Source organism: Aythya ferina (genome assembly GCF_964211825.1).
Source record: "Aythya ferina genome assembly, chromosome: 1".
NCBI classification, from domain to species: Eukaryota; Metazoa; Chordata; class Aves; order Anseriformes; family Anatidae; genus Aythya; species Aythya ferina.
This window is the reverse complement of record NC_140296.1, coordinates 166,987,003-167,005,692: the sequence shown is the minus strand read 5'-3', so window position 1 is coordinate 167,005,692 and position 18,690 is coordinate 166,987,003. Positions and strand designations below refer to the sequence as shown.

At 43.0% G+C, this 18,690-nt stretch overlaps 1 long non-coding RNA gene across 1 annotated transcript; it reads right to left on the bottom strand.

Moving 5' to 3' along the window:
- Positions 1-158: 158 nt before the first annotated feature.
- Positions 159-17,605, bottom strand: LOC311435552. The gene is made up of 3 exons (XR_014692210.1): positions 17,529-17,605; positions 2,148-2,237; positions 159-361 (listed from the first exon to the last, which is right to left on the bottom strand). It is a non-coding gene; the product is annotated as an uncharacterized lncRNA (long non-coding RNA).
- Between the last annotated feature and the right edge of the window lie 1,085 nt (positions 17,606-18,690).

Below are 18,690 nucleotides of genomic sequence, written 5' to 3'. Positions count from 1 at the left end.
ATCCCCTGGTCAGCCTTTCATTAAATAACACATGGAAAAGCAACCCCTTCTTTCCCCCAGAGGTTTTGTCTGGGTTTAAGTGCAGTTCCTAGGCTGCACTGAACTCCACAGTGAGCGAAGGACCTGGGAACCCATCACCTGCTCTGTTGATAAGCTTGGCAGCCCCCTTTCCTTGCTGAAGACGTAAAGATCCAAAGGCAGGAGCTTTTTTAAGCACGTGTTTGTACAGGAGGGCAATTTGAGATTACCTTGTTCAAGGTACAGCTCTAACGCAGACTGCTAGCTGCTGGACACCAGGTTTGTCATAAAGTCACATCCGATGCAGAAGGAAATGCATTGGAGCTGTCGGGTTGCAGAGTAGCTGTTAAAACAACCATTTCAGATGAAATTTTGCAGACTGAAGTTTGAATGATAAAATTTCACTTTTGCACGCCACCGGGAGGAAGAAAAGCACCCATCTGTTCCCCAAGCACTGCACATTGTTCAGCAAACCACTCACAGCTTGGCAGATCAGCACATTAGAAGAAAGAAAAAAAAAATGCCGACCATAGATGAGCTAGAATACGAGATGAGTCATTGAAGTTTACCCAAAAGCGACGTAAAAAAGATGGTCCTTGCCAGGATGTGATGCCAGGGTGCTCTCCCAGCCACGGCATTGGGCCTAGCGCCGTGCTTCCACCACAGAGCCTGGCAGGGCAGCTTGGCTCTTGGTGAGGGGAGCAGACAAGGGGCACCATTATCACGTACCTCAGTGGGGCTGCCCGTGTCAACCAGCGAGCTGGTTTTATTCAGCATGTGATGTCTGACTGGTGAATAAGGCATTTCGGGTCTCCTGGAAAGATTTTATATCCAAACCAGCTGGAATCCCATTGACAGGAACAGTCTCTTCCTTCCCCTGCCCGGTACTCCCAGTCAGACTGAGCTGGAAATGTCTAAGGGGAAACCTCACAAATCTTTGAGCGAAATCTGCTGGTGCTAAACGTCTGACAGTTGTTCATTAAGTGAGACCCGAGCAAGCGTTTCATCGCTGAGATGAGCTTTTAATACATGAATAGGGGGTGAGAAAACATATTTGTGGGCATTTCAAAAGGCTGTCATACAAGGAGACGCTGAGTCTGAGCAGGTTGGAAAAGCTGCCGAGCGCTTTGGAAACCTCTCAAATGGACTCATGCTTTTACAGCACAAAGTTGCTGTTGAGCCTCCAGACAAAAGCGAGAAGCAGACACAGCAGGCAGGCAGAGGGTGCTGAGCCCCGGCCTTCCCTCAGCACATTACTGGGTTATAAGGCGGGGATCTTACACAGTCCTGCGGCTCCCCATGCACAGCATCGCACCCAGCCACCCCAAAACAAGGCCACCGTAGTCCCACCACCTCCCAGTGGTGTGTGTGACGTGCTGGGACTTTCCAGATACTCTGGGAAGGCCAGCAGGGCCTGGTAACTCTACTACAGCTCACGGTCAGTGCAGGAAAGATGTATTTTCTAGCCATGAGTCTACCACCATATGTTCAAGGACAATTATTACATTGTTTTCGAATGTATTGTAAATGTGTTTTGAATATAATGTAAATTCATTAAAAATAAAAGCTAAAAGAGGACCTTCAATAACTGGAGATGGAAGAGTGTTTAAGATGATATATATATAAAGGGCAGAAACATTCAGTAAAATGTTTTTTCTCTGCTTTTGGAAAATGGTACTGGCTCCTGTTGCAGGGGCCGAGTGCATCTTGTGCATCCCAAGTGCCTGAAAAGAACTGGCTGAGAAGGGAATGATTTTTCAGTAGCTTCTTAAAGACTAGGAGAACTACAGAAATTTTAAAGCAAGATGGTGATGTGCTGATTGAAGAGGACAGGTAAGATGTCACTGGTTGACATCTATGGACTGGCTGGTTGATTTCCATCCTAGGTGAAACTACGGGTAAGCTAGATGTGAGTGGTGTACATTTAATTTCTGACATGAGTGCCTTATAAGAACAAACCTGCATTATTTAACATGTCTCACTTTCCCAGTTTACAAGGTTGGCTGATGAAAGGCAGCTGTGGACACTCTTACCTATACAGATTATAACAGTATCTGGGTGTTATCTCAAAAAGCCTCACCAACATCAAGCAAACAAAACCCTCACACAGCCAGTGGATTAAGACCTACCTGATTAACAATGAGAGCAGCCCTGAAATGAACTGCCAGATTTGTGATTCACTCTGTGTAGGACCAAGGTAGGGTTTCTTTGTTGAGCACCTGAAAGCAATTACAAAAACAATGCAAAGTCAATGAGTGGAAAACGAAGAAGTTGTGACAGAGAAGGAGGCTATGATATGACAGTCACGCAGAGTGAGCTGGGGCACTCAGTCAGCTCGAGTCAGAGTCATCCAAACAAGAAGTATCTGAACACGAGACAAAGGAAAAACACGGACCTGAGAAGGAGTGCTGGCTGGACCCACACAGTGGGCAAAGAAATCTTGGAAAGAAGTGGTTGTGTGTAGCACTTGGGAATTAAAAGAGCACAAGCAATACTGCTGAAGTGACCAGAACAATGCTGTGACAGCAGCAATCTCCACACACACAGATATATATATGGATATATGGACAAGAAAATAACATCACTGTGACACAAATATTTATATGAAGCACTGGGGAGGTGATCCTGCAAAACTGTATCTAGTTAACAACTACATTTCTTACAGAATTAAACTTAATGTTCCATATAATTAGAAGACAGCAAAATTGCCAAAAGCTCCAGGAGAAAATGTCATTTGCTTGTCAAAATCTGTAGAGAATGTCTCTATAAGGTCTCAAAATACCCAAATAGAGGAGTCAGTGATAATATTCAAATTATCAATGGATAAATAAGTATCAATTTTATGTAGCAATAATAGGAAAAGCAATTTTTATCTGAAAGCGTTTTTCAGAAAGAAAAAAGAAAGGATGATTATCAAATGCTTCTGATAGAAACGTTTTTTCCACTTCTCAAAGGCTTCAGTGGAAGATTTTATGCCTTACTAGATGAAGGGTTTTAGTTTAACACAAGTTCTTTAATTCAATATGTGGACACTCAAACTAAATGTAACTCTCTGTTCACAGCAGGTATTTGTGCTACATCTCATGGTACTTTCCTGCCCTGAGATCTGTGACCCTCCCAGTTCTCTCCCCACATTGCTCCGCATATTAAGGCTTGCACCGTGGAAACCACAAGTAGGCTAGAAAATATCCTCATAAATCTCTGTGGTTAAGCAGCACTTCTTATTTAGGGTTTGAGGCTATCTCTAAATGAGGATAGAGGAAATAAAGAGAATTAGCAGAAAGACAAGAAATGCCTATATCAATAGTATTAGATCTGTAGGCACCCAGCAAGCTCACTGGCAAGAGCACTGCCCTGACACAGGTCACACAACCCCACTCCAGTATGTGCTAGGCTGACACATCCTGCCTGCTTGGTCTCAAAGCTTTTGGCTGTAGGTTTGGGCTGTGTGCTGATCCTTTTATCACATTTAAGAGCAGGAACTGTGGTCCTGCCAAAATTAGATAAGGGTTAAAAAAAAAAAAAAAGACAAGGGCACCAGCACAGGCTGCTATCAGAGAGCTTGATAGTGCTCTACACAGTTGGAAATCATCAGCAAATTAGGTATAAAAGGAACAGGCAGCGTGTTCCCAGCTGAACTGCTGTAAATGTCACAGCATTTGTATTGATACTACTGGCTTCTTCATTAAAAAAAAAAAAAAAAAAAAAAAGAGAGAGAGAGAGAAAGATAATATTGCAAAGAGGATTGTTTTTTCAAATGAGAAGAGTCAAACGTTTAGCAAAATCTGCCCTGCAGGCATCTAATAATAAGACTATAATTGGGTGATGGTTAAATGATAATTGGAGCTGAATGGCTAAGTAGTAACTCTTTTACATCACAGATAAAAATACTTAAAATGTGTAAAATATTTTATACCAAAGAGCAAATGGGAAATGGGATAAAGTTGTGAAAGTGTTTGAAGCATTTATTTGGATCAGAAAATACTTAGAACAGCATGAAGCCTGGGCAAAAATAATTGTAGCTTTGAGGAAGGTACAAAAATGATGAGATGAATCCACGGGTCCTGAGGGAACAGGCAAATGTAATTGCTAAGGCACTGTCCATCATATGTGAGAAGTCATGGCAGTCTGTTGAAGTTCCCACTGTCTGGAAGAGGGGAAACGTAACTCACTTTTAAAAAGCTGTGGATTCTCCATCCCTAGAGGTGCACAAGGCCAGGCTGGATGGGGCTTTGGGCAACCTGGTCTAGTGGGAGGTGTCCCTGCCCTTGGCAGGGGGTTGGAACTGGGTGGTCTTTAAGGTCCCTTCCCATCCAAGCTATTCTGTGATTGTGTACAGTATTGATTTAGGGTTAATGCTCTGCCATTATCTTAAGAATCTCATTCATTGTTAGAAAACAAGATGCACTTCCCACTAGGTCACAAGACGCAACACTTTCTCCATTGCTGCTTCCTCAATATCCAAAGGAACTGTTCTGCAGGAACTGTAATTGATGACCATTTCAGCTCATCATTTTTTAAAGGGAAAATTATGTTTGAAAAAAATATTATGAAACAAACAAACAAACAAAAAAAAAAAAAAAAAAAAAAACAGGAAAGATCCAGAATACTTTGGCATCTCTTGGTCTTTTGGTGAAGAAAGAAGCAGGATAAGGCAGGTTTCTGTGTACAGTACATGAGCCAGAGAGGGGATCCCAAGTTGCTGAAGGGATTTTATGAAATCTCAGTGAGGTAACATCTGCCCATTCAACACAGCTCTACACGGATGTGTTAGAAAGACTCCTACAATGTTCTGAGTGCCACAGTGCGTCACTTTTTCCTTTTCATCCAGGAGGAAACTACTCCCATTGTAATTTATGAGTCTGTGTTTTGTATCAAACAGGCTGTGACCTCCCTGATGGGAATGAGGAACCTTAGAGCAGATACTGCCTCGTGATTAATTCCTGTGGCACACAGGAAAGAGCAGCAAGGACATTTCACATAACCCTTCAACCTCCCCTTCCGGGGGGACCACAGCTCTTATCTGCCTTGGAGAAGCAAAGTCAGGGCCTACAATGCAGCTGAACAATATTTTGACACAGGAACCTATATACCAGGCTCATAAGCTAGGAAAAGAGCATGACCATGGCCACCCACTCCTACAGCAAGAACATTTCCTCTCATGAAGCCCAGTTTTGCCTCCCTGCCTAGCCAGCAGCTTATGCTTCAGGTTTGTCCCACAGATTTATTCCATTTTCAGCACAGCACTCAAGGGCAATCGCTTTTTCCTTGAAGTTTCTTCCCACCCAGATCTGTGGCTACCAGCTGCAGGAGACAGTGAGAGGTGTCCCCAGGGGCAGGGCATATGAATAGATTCATTTTGGCAAAGTAGTTACAATCAGTGGCTTTAATAGTAATAAAATTTAGCAGCAGGACACCTTCATTTGAATAATTGATTTGAATTTTGTTCTGGATTTCCTCTCTTTGATTCTTTCACAAGACAAAGTTAGACATCCTTGACTGCTAGCTGTGAAGGTGGGTTAGTATGAAGTTGTATATGGTCTTTGCAAAGAATTTGGCATTTGTTTCTGCTAACCAGGAGGACACACAATTAATATATTTAAGCCACTGTACAACTTAGCATACCCTGCTTAGGTTCTTCGTTTTGTCTGATAAAGAACAGCAAATGAAATCTAAAAAACAAGCAAACAAACAAAAACAAAACAAACAAACAAAAACCCTTGTTTTTCACCCTCCTGTTTCTGGATGAAAGCAGGATTTAATAAAAGTGCAGAAATTGTAAAACTACTAATTTTTTTTCATGTGTATAATATACTCTTGAAATTCCATTTTGCACCAGAAACAATGGCTTTTAGCCTTATCCATAGTCAAAGATTTTAAACTCTTTTTGCTTGCCTGATAAATTTAAAAGCCTCTTCTCTTATGTATTGTTTTTATACCTAAACCGGAAAAGAAAAAACATGGCTTTTCTGCATACATGTAAAAACCTGATTCAGTTCCCCAAATGCAATCGAGCCTATTATTGTGCTGAAGCCAACTAAAGCAAAACAAAGCAGATTTTCCTTCTGTACTGGAGAACGGGGGGCTTTAGCCAAAAGCTGGTGCATCTCCTCAGACTTTAAAGGCAAGCAGCTATTGTTTGAACATTATCTGTCAGTGTTTATTCAATTCATACTTCTTAGTTCCATGGTAACCTGAAAATAGGCCATCACGATTTTGAACTAACTTTCAATTATTAGTTATTTTAAGAAAAAAGTGAGATGGCAGGGCCCATGTGCAGAATGCTGAATGGGTACGATGCGGGTGTTTATCCCCCTGGGGCGGGCAGCAGCCTCCCCAGCTGTCCCACATCTGGAGCTGGGTACATCATAAGGAGCAGAGATGTGCTCCTGCCTCCACCACCGGGCAGCAGGCCACTCACTCTCTACGAGGTGCATCCAAGGCTACGGCTACCCGCTGAGAAGCCTGATGGCCCAGGATTTTTCTGAATTACCCTGCCAGACAATAGCAATTCATATGTTTAAGAAATCCGGGGAGGATTTGCAGCTTTAGTGCTGAGAAATCGTATTATGTTCTCTGAATAGCCCCTTTTGGTCTTGACATTTACAGCCTCTTTTCACACGGACGTTAGGTTACAACTGTGCTGTAGCTGCATACGGGGTCGTGTAATCACCGTGCCATAACAACATTTTGTTCTGACAGTCATTTACTCTCTGCTGTAACCACTTCCCCCGCTGGAAGCAAGGCTTAGATGAATGCATTGTAGATGTCCTTCTTTCAAGCAGTTTCTGAGAAAATGCTTGAAATGGGCCACCACGCTTTGTACACGTGGTTAATACAATCTTTAATTTCTGCTTAAAAAGCAATTTCTGCTTAAGAAGTCATTTTCCTGCTTCTAAGCTTCACATCCAAATGCAAAGGTAAAATCATATTTCACGATGACACAAACCTCAGTGGCAGAGTCGCTCTGTCAAACAGTGCCTGCAGAGATGAAAGCCCTGTGCAGGACACTTTACATACGTCGTGATTCCATTTGAGAAGGTTTCTTGGTGTAAAGCTGTCAGTGAGCTTTATTGCTGCTCACACTTAACCTTCCCCTGAGCACCAGCCTCAAAGCCTCAGTGCTTTGTGGGCGCCATCAGTCTTTCAGATACAAAAAATATTGCTTTTTTTGCTAAAAGATGTGCTTTGTTCCTTTCCTTGGATAAGCAGAGTGTCCCGGCAGTCTTAGCACTTCATCATTAACTGAAAAACACAGTTCATGCACAGCTTAGGAAGGAACTGGAGCAAAAAGAAAAACGCATTTGCCTCCCTGCCCCTGACCCCATGCCACCTGTTATTTTTCACAAAATCTCTAGGACATTTGTGAACATAAATCAGTACCATTCGAAACCCAAGAGTCTCGGGGGCGGCAAAGGTAACAATGAAACCTCAGGGTTTTATGAATGAGGGGGATTGTCTGGCGCTGCCAGCCTGGGATCAGTGCAGGGCTGGCAGAGGACCCCACAGCAATGCCGTAAACGCTGCCATCTGTCACTCCGAGGCTCCCAGAGCATGGCAGGCAGTGGGGACAGCAGCCATGCCCCAGTGTGAGGTGTTTGAGCAGCTCCTGCCTTGATGGGTGCTGCTAGTGGGGCTGGGAGAGCCTTGGGTGCTTGGGGGCATCCCCATGGTGGCGGGCATCCAGCAGCTTCCCACCTCAACCCCTGCTGCCTGATTGCCCTCACTTTATTTTGTAGGGTCCACAGCTTGATAGCTTCTGCAGGCATGGGTGTGGTGCACTGGGGAAAATGTATAGCCAAGATACCTGCAGCTGGGCTCCTAAACGTGCAGGAACCCTGGAAGATAAACGGCTGTTGTTCTCTGTGATGCTGAGAAACCCAGCGTCCTAATGACAGAAACAGAAACGAAGAGCAGACACCCATGTATGAAAGCAGTCAACTCAGAAACTACCCTGTTATTATTAGGGTGTAGTACTGCTCATGTTTGCAGGCATTTTTTTTTCCACCCTGAGTCAATGCAGGGGATGGGATAAATCTCCTTAATCGCTCACCATTTCCATATTCTTTACATTCAGGTAATGCATTTTCAGGTTGAAGGACTCAGCAGACAACATGAAACACGGTTAGAAATGGGGCTTATCTCTGAAATCCCATCCCCCGGGGGATGTGATAATTTCTCTCATTATTCTAGCTCTTCCTCCTGAATGCCCTTCCCCTCCCCAGCACGTCACTGCTTCAAGCTGCAGCCAAATCCCCCACGAACCGCTGGGAACTTCTGACCGTGCCGCCATCCTTCTGTGGGGCGTCAGGGGTGGCCAACTGTGCGCAATTACGGGTGGTGAAACTCCATCCCCAAAGCAGGGACAAGCATGCAGATGAACCTCTCAAAAGATTTAATTATGTAGAAGTGATTTCTATTTTGAAATCCCATAGGATTTCTGTTTTGAAAATTAACTACTAGAAAAATGTTTTTTTCTTTTTTTTTTCTGCCTATTTGTGTCAAAACATTTGTGCCCCTCCTACCCTCTCCCTGGGTTTGCCTTATATTTATGGAAAACAGTGCATGCACCACGATAGTATGTATTCAGAGCAGCCTTCTTCCTGAAAAGCAGATTCAATGATTGTGGTTAAACTGAGACGCATTTGAGTTTTCACTGGATAAGAAAAAAAGGCATTTAGGTCCTGAAAAACAGACCCACAAACAACCTTTTAGATAATTAGGTCTTGAAAAACTGTTATCAGGTACCTGTAGCCTATGTAGCTACTGTAAGTGAGTAGTCATACAATGTTGTTGTCCAGCAATTTTTTGCTACACCGGCAGATAAATATGTTTGATCAGAGCTATTTACTAATTCCAGTACCTCATGAACAATCATCACCCTATGTAAAAGAGGGAACAGACTTACAGTGCTCATGACAGCCTGGGAACACGGCAGTTCAAAACCCCAGTGTGAAATATAGGTGTTGTAGACTACTGGCCATACCACCTGTGATGGTTTTGGGTTGTATCTGAAGTGAGGTTAATTCTCCTGACCTAAAAAGCTCTGTCTTTGTGTGCACAATCAGAAGAGGGATGGGAGAGGGGCAGTTTTGTCACAAGGTGCTGATATAGATGCAAAGGTGTGGCCGAAATCCAAGGTTGGATGTGGGCCAGAGAGCCAAATACTTGACTCAGGCAAACGGGTGAGGTGACCTGTGATCCTGACTGGTGCTGGCTGGGATTGGAGGTTTTTAGGTAATTCAGGTAGGAAGGGACTTCAGCAGGTCCTCGCGGCTGCCCAGCCCCCTGCTGAGAGCAGGATCAGCCTGTTTGCCATCTGCTCGCTCGCAGCTAACCCCGAGGAGCAGATTGTCTCACAGCAGAGGCAGCAGGTCTTGCAGCGGCCTAACCCCAGGCCATGAGCACTGCTGCCACGCTGAGGTGAGCACATTGCTCGAGGGGTCAGGATCACCCTCAGCACGTGCCTCGAGGACTCTGTGTGACCTGAAACTTCAACACTGAGAGGCAAAAGGTATTAAAAATGGAAAACACTGTCCTAAATATACTTGAATATGACATGATCTACTATTCTGATTGATTTGATTGGAATATATGTATATTTACACACAGCACACTGCAGAGCTTTGTAGACACGTTATTTCTGTAAGCCTGCACGCAGATGTCAGCAGGGGGACCAAGAGATCGGACAAGCAGACAGGAAGCAAAATGCAGCCCTTGATTTGGATGTGGGAATCATCCAAAGCTGACAAAGGGCTTGGCTCTGCATTAGTAACGGTGAACTGCTGCTACAGGAACCTGTTTGTTCCTGAGACGCGTTGCAAGTCAGCAGACAGCCACATTTTTCTGACTCATCAGCTGATATTAATGAATGACTTGGGAACGCACCAGAAATTCCCTCTGGACTTCCTCCCTTGAAAGGCTGTGGTTGTTTCTCTCCCTCTTCCCCCAGCTTTAGAACAAAAATCCCATCACAAAGCTATCAGTTTGGAGTGTGAGAGATGCCCAAAATAGCTCAGCCCCTGATTCCCTGCAGTTCAGCACTGTGCCTGCAGCAGGGGCCAGTTCCAGCTCCCCCTGAAGAAGGCACAGGACCCCAGGGGGTAGACGCAAGACAAATGGGGACAAGAACAGAGGACACCTAACATTTGCCCACTCTCCTTCTTTTGTACAAAAACCTGCCTTGCATTGGACCAAAACTGCCTTGACAAAGTGAATGCCCATCCTTGTGGGCTGCTGATGCCCCCTGCCAGTGGGGCAGTAATCCTGAACACCAGCATCCCAGGTATGAGCACTCATAGTGCCTTCATTTCTGTCAGATAAAGGACTGGGGCAGCTCCACCCTATTCACAACTGAAAAATAAACAAAAATAAACAATAAATAAATAAATAAATAAACAGTATCATCCCCTCTCAATGAAGGCAGCCATGTCCCTGGTCTGCCAGGCTCCTTTGCCACACCTGCATCCTCAGCGGGGCCAGGACCGGTCAAAACTCTGTCCCCAGGAATCAGGTCTGGGGGCTGAGTCACAGCACCTGCATCTGTTTGTCCTAGCAAACAGGGATGCTCATCTTATGTTTGTTTTCTGGATCTTGTATCCCTTACTGTAATGTCCAGTTTCTTGGTTACATATCTGCATGGGTATGAAATGAATTTTTCCAAAATCCTCTGTAAATATTAATCCTCAGAGGAACATACGTAGAAAAAAAATGTAAATAGTTTTATTTACATAATTTTTTTTTTGGACAAAACAACTGCCACCAAGATATCATGCAGTCTCCAGTGTATCATGAATCGTGCTTTCATGCTTTGCTGTCACTGGGGTGTAATTAAAAGATCCTTTTTTGTCTTGAGTCATTACTGGAAAAATAAAGCCTCCTTGTGAATGACCTCAGCCTCCTTCAACATGAGCGCTAAAACAGAGCAAAGCCATGCTTCCAAACTCTGTCCCTACTTAACAGACATAACACTCTTAGTGACAGCTTAGCCATGGCTTTGCAGGCACAGATGCTCAACCCGGTCTGTACTTCGGTTCTTGTATTCCTGGAGCTCCAAGGGGAATGAAATGCCCTTTCCACAGTGTGTAGAGGGAGCTTTTGTGTGTGGGAGTCCTTCTGATGAAATAGTCCTACTTTTATCTTGTGCATCAGGCTCCCAATGAAATATTAACAAGTCTTAGGAAGCAATGGGTGAGTAAAAGCAGCTGAAATACTTACCTGCCCCAGATATTTTCATGATAAATGGTAATGCCTCCAAGACGAAGTTAGATAAGAGAAAAGTTAATTCTGAGATGTACCCTGGCTCATCCAAAGCCTAGCCTTAACTTAATCTTAAAAACCCCAAAAGTTTAAGTAATTAGATCTAGAAGAAATTTTATAGTAAGATGGCTTGCTCATGAAGTTGTAAGAGAAAAAAATTGTTTGTTTTAGTCATTGTATCTGAAGTTCATGGCAGGTCAGTCATCTGAAAGAGGCATTTAGTTAAAACTCCACATTGCTGTCTGTCTTCCTCACAAGACAGTAACAACTTTTAGAAAAAGGGAATACAAATTAAAAAAAAAAAAAAAAAAAAAAAAGGAAAATAAGAAAATGAAAGTAATAACAAAATGTCATATGCTTGCATATGACAGGACAGAGAAACACAGACTTGTTGATGTGAAAAAACAATTTGATTTGTCTTTTTTTTTTCTTCTTTTTTTTTTTTTTCTGGCAGAAGGCTCAGTCTCAGCCCCCAAGTGTCTTTATATCAAGGAGAAATAATTTTCCTCGCATTTTGATTTTGAAGAGTATGTGTTTTGGCCACTGGAGGCTCTGGACTCCTCAGAGGAACAGAAATGTAAGTCAGAGCCAGGGCTTTTAGGTAATTTCTAAAGCAAGCATGGAAAGAAGTGTCTAAAGTTTTTTCAATAGAATTTGTCTGTTGCTTACTGGTGCCTAAAATTATTGTTATTTAAACCCAGAGGGCTTCTGTTAACTACATGTTTGTACATTGTAAATCCAAAAAAAGAAAACCAACAAAGTTAGACATTAATAATTGAGTTGATAGAACTGAAACACTGTGTATAAAACCCTGAGAATATCAAATCCTTTTGTGGGTGCCTTCAAAGTCCAGGACACAATCCATGGTGTGTGTATTGGATTTTTCCCTCTGCTTCCTTTAATTTGTCTGAAAAAATTACAAAGTTAGCTGGCCAAACAAGCATGCCCATGCAGACCAATTTCATGGAGTAAAAATGCGTTCATTTAGTGACCGAATTCATCAGCCTCACATAGGATACCCGTGAGTGTTGTACAATGTAGGCTACTTAAAAACAGAAAGTAGGAGAACTTCTGTCTGCTCCATGTCAGGAGTTGAAAAGTGAGTTGTACCAGGCATCCAGACAGACATCTTAAACCAACTGAGCATCTTGAACTAACCCTAATAAAAATGTTCTTTCCTGAGATTTTCCATGCAGCGTTTGCCAACATTATATCCTCAAACATACTCAGACAGCTGCTTTTTTATTATTCCTGCAGCATGTGCATATGGTCAATTTATAAATGAATAGTGATATAAATGCTATTTGTTATATGTCGATGTACCATGGCACTGTAAACTTTTGGGGTAATATCAACAATAATATTTATTAAAATGTCATTGTAATGAAACAGTGGCAATGATATACTAGAAGTAGTGAATGGTCTAACCCAGAAATCCCTCCACAGGTTTGGATCCTGCAGCTTCTGAAAGCTGCCTTGAACTTCCAGTGTTGTAACAAAGTAGCTACTGGAAGAAAAGGAGTTGAAAGCTTTGAAAAATTAAAATCTCACACAAACTATCAATGAAAGATTTTTTAAAATTTATTTTTATTTTTTTAATTAGGTACACCTGCATGCACATCTGCAATGTACAACTACAATAAAACATGGTTATGGGTGCACTTTGCAAGCCCTTCATATAAGGCCTGGCCATTCTTTTTAGAAAAGGGTGGGATTTCACCTGAAATTCCCCCTGGACGCAGAATCAGATTCATAATCTAATCATTTATTGCCATAATTGCCTGCGATGTTATGGAGTGCTCCTATGAAGCTTTGCATATTGCAGGCTGGTTGTGAGACATCTTATATATTATCTGCTGTGCTAGCAATGTTTATGCACACGGAGCTAGAGACCAGCCAGAATTTCATTACAGGAAATCAAAACCACTGCAAGATGAATGCAAAATGCATTTGGTAGAAATTAAAGATACTGAAATGAAACCTCTTTCCCATATTGAATTAGGAATGAAATATGTTACAAGATTCAAAAACAGAGCTAGAAGAGATCACTGAGATCATTCGATTTGACATTTTGCAGAGCACAGAGCTCAGACTTCCATGTTAACCCCTGACAGAGCCAGAGCACCTCTTTCATCAGGAAAAAAAAAAAAAAAATTAATCTCCCATAGCCACTAATGAGGTTAATCGTCAATTAATGTTACTGTTAGACATTTGCACCTTATTTTTATTCTAAGGTGCTATTGTCTTCTGCTCTTCCTGATGGATGATGCTATGTATTTATCTGTTAGCTGAAGAATTATCTGCTAATAAACTTATGCTTCCTCTGTAGGAAGCCGCAGGCTGCATTATCCTGTTTTCAATAAGATAAACAGATTCCTCTTTTTGGTCTTCCTCATGTTTTCCATTTTTTCTCATCCTGATTGTTCTTCCTTGAGCACCCTCCAGCTCCTCAATGACCTTTTTAAATCACTGGCACCAGAAGAGGACTCACTTGGCCAGCGTGCTGCTGCCAGAGGTGGAGGTAATGTATCCTGCTCACTCCCACACAATATTCCCCTGTCTTTAATCACTCGGAAGAAGGGCTGGGCTAGCAGCTCATATTCAGCGTGGCCTCCACCTCTTTTCCAGTCTGCTGCAGCTTCCTGGGAGGAAGGGCTGCCCTTCCCCCAGAAGGATGCTCTGAGCCCCATCTCCTCAGATGTCTGGGTTTGAGCTTGGCTGCAGCAAGTCCTTGTTCAACAGCAACTAGAGAAGCAGTGATGCAGGCTGCTGCGTGCCACTGCACTGCTTTCTCCTGTCTGTACATCACTGTCAACCTTCAGGAGGATGACAAGGCTTTAAGACCTCTTGTGCTGAAGCAAAGGATCATCTTTCTGTCACAGGCACAAGCACAAGCTCTTTGTTCAAGGATCTTTTACCTCTTACTTTCTCTTCTGCTTAACTGCAAGCACATTGCCATTAAGCTATATCCTATCAAGCAATCACACTGGGCTATGTCCAAATTAGGTTTAGTTCTGCAAAGGGTTGATTCCAGTTACTTAATGCTTAATCACCAAGAAGTGTCTAGCAATCACTGGCTGGGAGGTTAAGGCGTAAAACCACTGCATTGCTTTTCCCCCAAGGGATGTTGACCACTTATTTGTATTTCACAGGAAAGCGCTGTTACAATGTGAATGCAGCAAATGAGAATGTTTAAGCTCATTAATAATTACTTTCTTCTAGTTACTTCTTATCCTTCTGGCACTCTTCTGTGGGCCCTATAATTTGGGCTTTCCAAACTGCAAAGAGCAGTTTTAAACTTATAATTTGCTTCTGGATGCTGTAATTGTGCCTGTTCATGCCTGAGTGCATCCAGTTCACTGCAGACCTGCACAGCATCTCCGTGCTGACACCAAGCTACAGGAACCTGCTGAATCCCACGAGGGATGCCCCAGTCAGCCTGATGTCACCCTGTGCCATGCCACTGCATGCCAGCAGTCCCCGGAGCCCCATACTGGGTTCCCCCAAACTGGGATGCACAACTGGGATGCAAACTGAGTCACAGGGAGGCTGACTCCATGTGGCCATGCCGCAAGCAGGGCGAAGGGCAGCACCAAGCAACTGCGCCGACATTCACGTGTTGCTTTCTCATTTAGCTTACTGACAGCGAACAGAAGGGCTGCTTGGTGTTGGGGCAGTGCCTTCACATATTTAGGCAGCAGTGGTGCACCACACCCTGGTGAGCCACCGCCGTGCCTTGGCTCTCCCCTCCCTGCCACAGGGTTGCAATGTGCTCAGCACCCCGCATTGCTGGGCAGGCTGCTCCAGGGCGAGGTTTCTCCAGCTGGTGCTGCTGTAAAAGCTTTAGCCGATCCCATTAGCTGTCTTTTCAGAAACCCACCTTGCAGCCTGGATGAGATCACAACATCCCAGAGGCCTCTGGAGGCCAGGCGTTTCATGAGGGGATGACTAATGGAGTAAAAGGCTTTTCTTCTTCGCGCAGGCAGACAACATCCACGTCCCTGCAGACCACCCTTCCTGCCCCACCTCCCCATCATTTTGTTCTGTATTTTAAACTACCAGTCTTAGGGAAAAAAACACATCTGGTCTCAAGCTTTAGTGGAAACTTGGTCTCATCCCACCCTAGTGCAGAGGGACGAGGTGCACAGCCAGCACTGGCTGCTCTGCATGGCACACTGTGGCCAAAGGTCTGGTTTACTGGAGCACCCAGATAAAGGCCATCTCTAGCAGATCTCAAGTTGAGGAGGAGGCTGGAGTGGCATAAATGCAGTGTATGGCCTTCTCTGTGGATGTCTGAAGCCAAGCAGAGCTTGGCTGGGCTTCAGCAGCCCACAGCCACAGCACCCAAGAGCACCAGGGCTCAGCTCCAGAGGCCAGGACTTCTGCACCTTTCTTATGTTTCTGGGCTTGCCTGCTCCAGTCCAACCTTCAGCGACACACCACAACAGCAGCATTTCAACCAGGATTCACAGCTGTGCATCTCAGATCACACAAGAAAATAAATAAATAAATAAATAAATAAATAAATAAATAAAAAGGAAAGGAAAGGATGAACTCAGCAAGGTGCAGCAGGCCTGAAGTCCCTGACATAAAACGGGGCTGAGCAAAATGCTGGAGAACGTGCTGTAGGGAGCAGCCCTAGCTGAGGGTGGAGGAGACAAGTGCACACACTGAGACCATCTCTAACCTTAAAGCACAGCCTCTTACACTTCATGTTCCCTGCAGGGTTGGGCTAATAATACATGTGCTTTCCCCTTCTTTTTGCCAACCCTGCTTAATGCACATGTAGTTCCAGTTCCAATATTTAAAAGTGACCCCTACTCTTAAGTAGCAGTAAATATAATGCAGATTTATTCTTATTACTGTGATATTGTTGTGATTCTCTGTGATACTGTTTTAACTGCTGGCCTGCACATGCTAGAGAGCCATAGTTCCCCCTGATAAACCTCCATTCAAGGCTTGAAAATGCTATGGAGTGTTTTAATGTATTTATTCTCATCTTAAAGCAAATAAACAAAAAAAAAAAAAAATCCAACCCTTCCCACAACAAAGCAGGCTGCTTTCTGCCATCCTCTCACTCCCCCTATGTCCAGTTCCTCTCCTTGCCTGGAGAGAGGTTTAACTCCCTGGCTCAATTATGGGAGAAAGCAGCAGGTCAAGCCAAAAGAAGTGACCTGAAATCCTCTAGACCTACAGCAATTCACTTTTTGTTTCTTTGTTTGTTTGTTTTTCTTTTTTTTTTTTTTTTTTTTTTTTCTTTTCATTTCTTCTCCTTTGCCACTGTCCTTTATTAAAGCCGGTATTGATTGCTGTTATCTGTCCCTCTGCCTGCTCTCCCCCAGCTGCTGAGATGCTCCCAGGAATTTAAATGCACTTTCAGAATCAGCACGATCCATTCTGAAGGTTGTTTAAAAGGACATCACCAGGACACCACCTTAATTTGTATTTTAAAAACTCGCTACCTTAAAAATGGAAGATATTTTATTTTATATTGGAAGATACTTGATTTTTAGCCAAGCATAGGCCAGATTCCAACTTCACTTACTACCTGGGCTATAACTGAACTAATATTTTTCCCTCAGCAAAGAACTGCTACTAATAAAAATATTCCTCACACTATGACATAATAAAGCCAGGTCTTCTGCAGTGAAAAAAAAAAAAAAAAAGACTGTGGCATTAAATTGCTGTTTTATGTAGTGACAGGAATTGGTGTTGGAATCTCATTTCTTTGTATTCCTTTGATACGAAGATGCATGGGGAGAAAGGAAAAATCAACAGGAATGTCAAGCTTTTGTTTCCAGTGCTTACTTTAAAAAATACCATTTTCTGTGAATATTTGTTTGGAAATCACATGACGTAACAAGTCTCACTGCAAGGTACCTTCTCATTCCTTACTGCAGTCTGAAAATTGATCTAAAAAAAATAGTAATCAAGAATTATCTTTGAAACAGCCACATTAAATTATGCATCTTTTTCTTTTTTTCATTTGTTTTTATTTTGTTACCAGGGTAATACTGCTCACAAAGAATAGCTCCTGACCAGCAGCAGCATATGGTAATGAGATAAGAGCCATCAATGCCTACAACAATATAGAAGGAGATTTAGGAGGTGATAACTGGATGAATTGCTTTTATACAACTGAATGATGTGTGAAGGAAATGAAATTGGACTACAAAGCTTGCAGTATGTGACCCCATTATTCAAGTTTATCTACAATGTGCAAGACCAATTCCCTTTTTCTCTATACTCACCATATATTTCCACAGCATCTTATTTATTTCCTTGGTGATCCATTTGCTACTGCAAATCTCCACTGTTCTGTTGGGTCCTAAAGAAACAGCAGCAACAACAAAACAATAGTAGCATTATTTCTTCCCTCTCCTCTCTTTTCCATCCCAAAATCCAGCCTCTGAGCAGCAGCTGGACATCTGTGATCACCAAAGTCAGGGAGGAGCAGGAAGATGGACCAGGCTCAGGAGAATAAAGGGCACTCCTTGCAGGTTACAGACTTGGAACTGCTACTGGAAGCAAAACTGGTAACAAATCTGACTACACACAGTCACCTCTCCAAAAGGATAAAATCCTTCAAAAGTGGCTGCTCTGCTTAAGCAGTAAAATACCATGGGGATGTGCTTGGAAGGGAGCTTCCCCAGGCAGATATATGCTCTGGGCAGAGGTCATGCACTTTTGCTGCAGACATGCAACTACAGCAAGTGTCTTGCCTTTGGACCAGCAGTAATTCTCTCCACCTTCTCTGCCTCCAACCTCTCCAAAGAAAAGAACTTAAATTGCTTACTGCTCAAAACCATGCAGGAATTGTCCCAAAGAACTTTGTATTGATTTATAATTTTCAGACAGCAGCAGAAAGTAGAAGATAAACCAGTAAGGATCTGACCTAATAAGGCTGTAAAGAAACGCAGGGGTATTTTGGATGAATCCACAATTTTGGTCATGGCCAGGAAAGACAAAGATGAATTTTATTGCAAGTAGCTGTGGATCCACTCAGTTGTTTGTCCTGGAAAAATAAATTTAACAACTTTTAAGAACAGATAAAAGTCAAGTCAGTAAAAGGAACTGGGGGAGAGAAAGGAAGGAGAACATCAAAAAATCTAATTTGCTCAGGTTGGCAGGTTAGTTTCCTTGTGGATGGCTTCAAAGAGACACCAAGGGTCTGTCACTGCATTTCTCCCTCCTACTGATGGGCTTATTTAAGGTTTTTAACTTTCATGCCTGTTACCAGGATGTAAGGCACAAAGAACGTCACTGGGATGCTAACATTTGAGCAGCATGATCAAATAAGGTATTTTTGTTATTAAGGACTTCAATTAGAGATGAAGCAGGGATGCTTTGTACAAATACCACTCCTGCACAGACAGGAGATCATGCTGATATCTCCTTGCTGCTGCAGCTTGG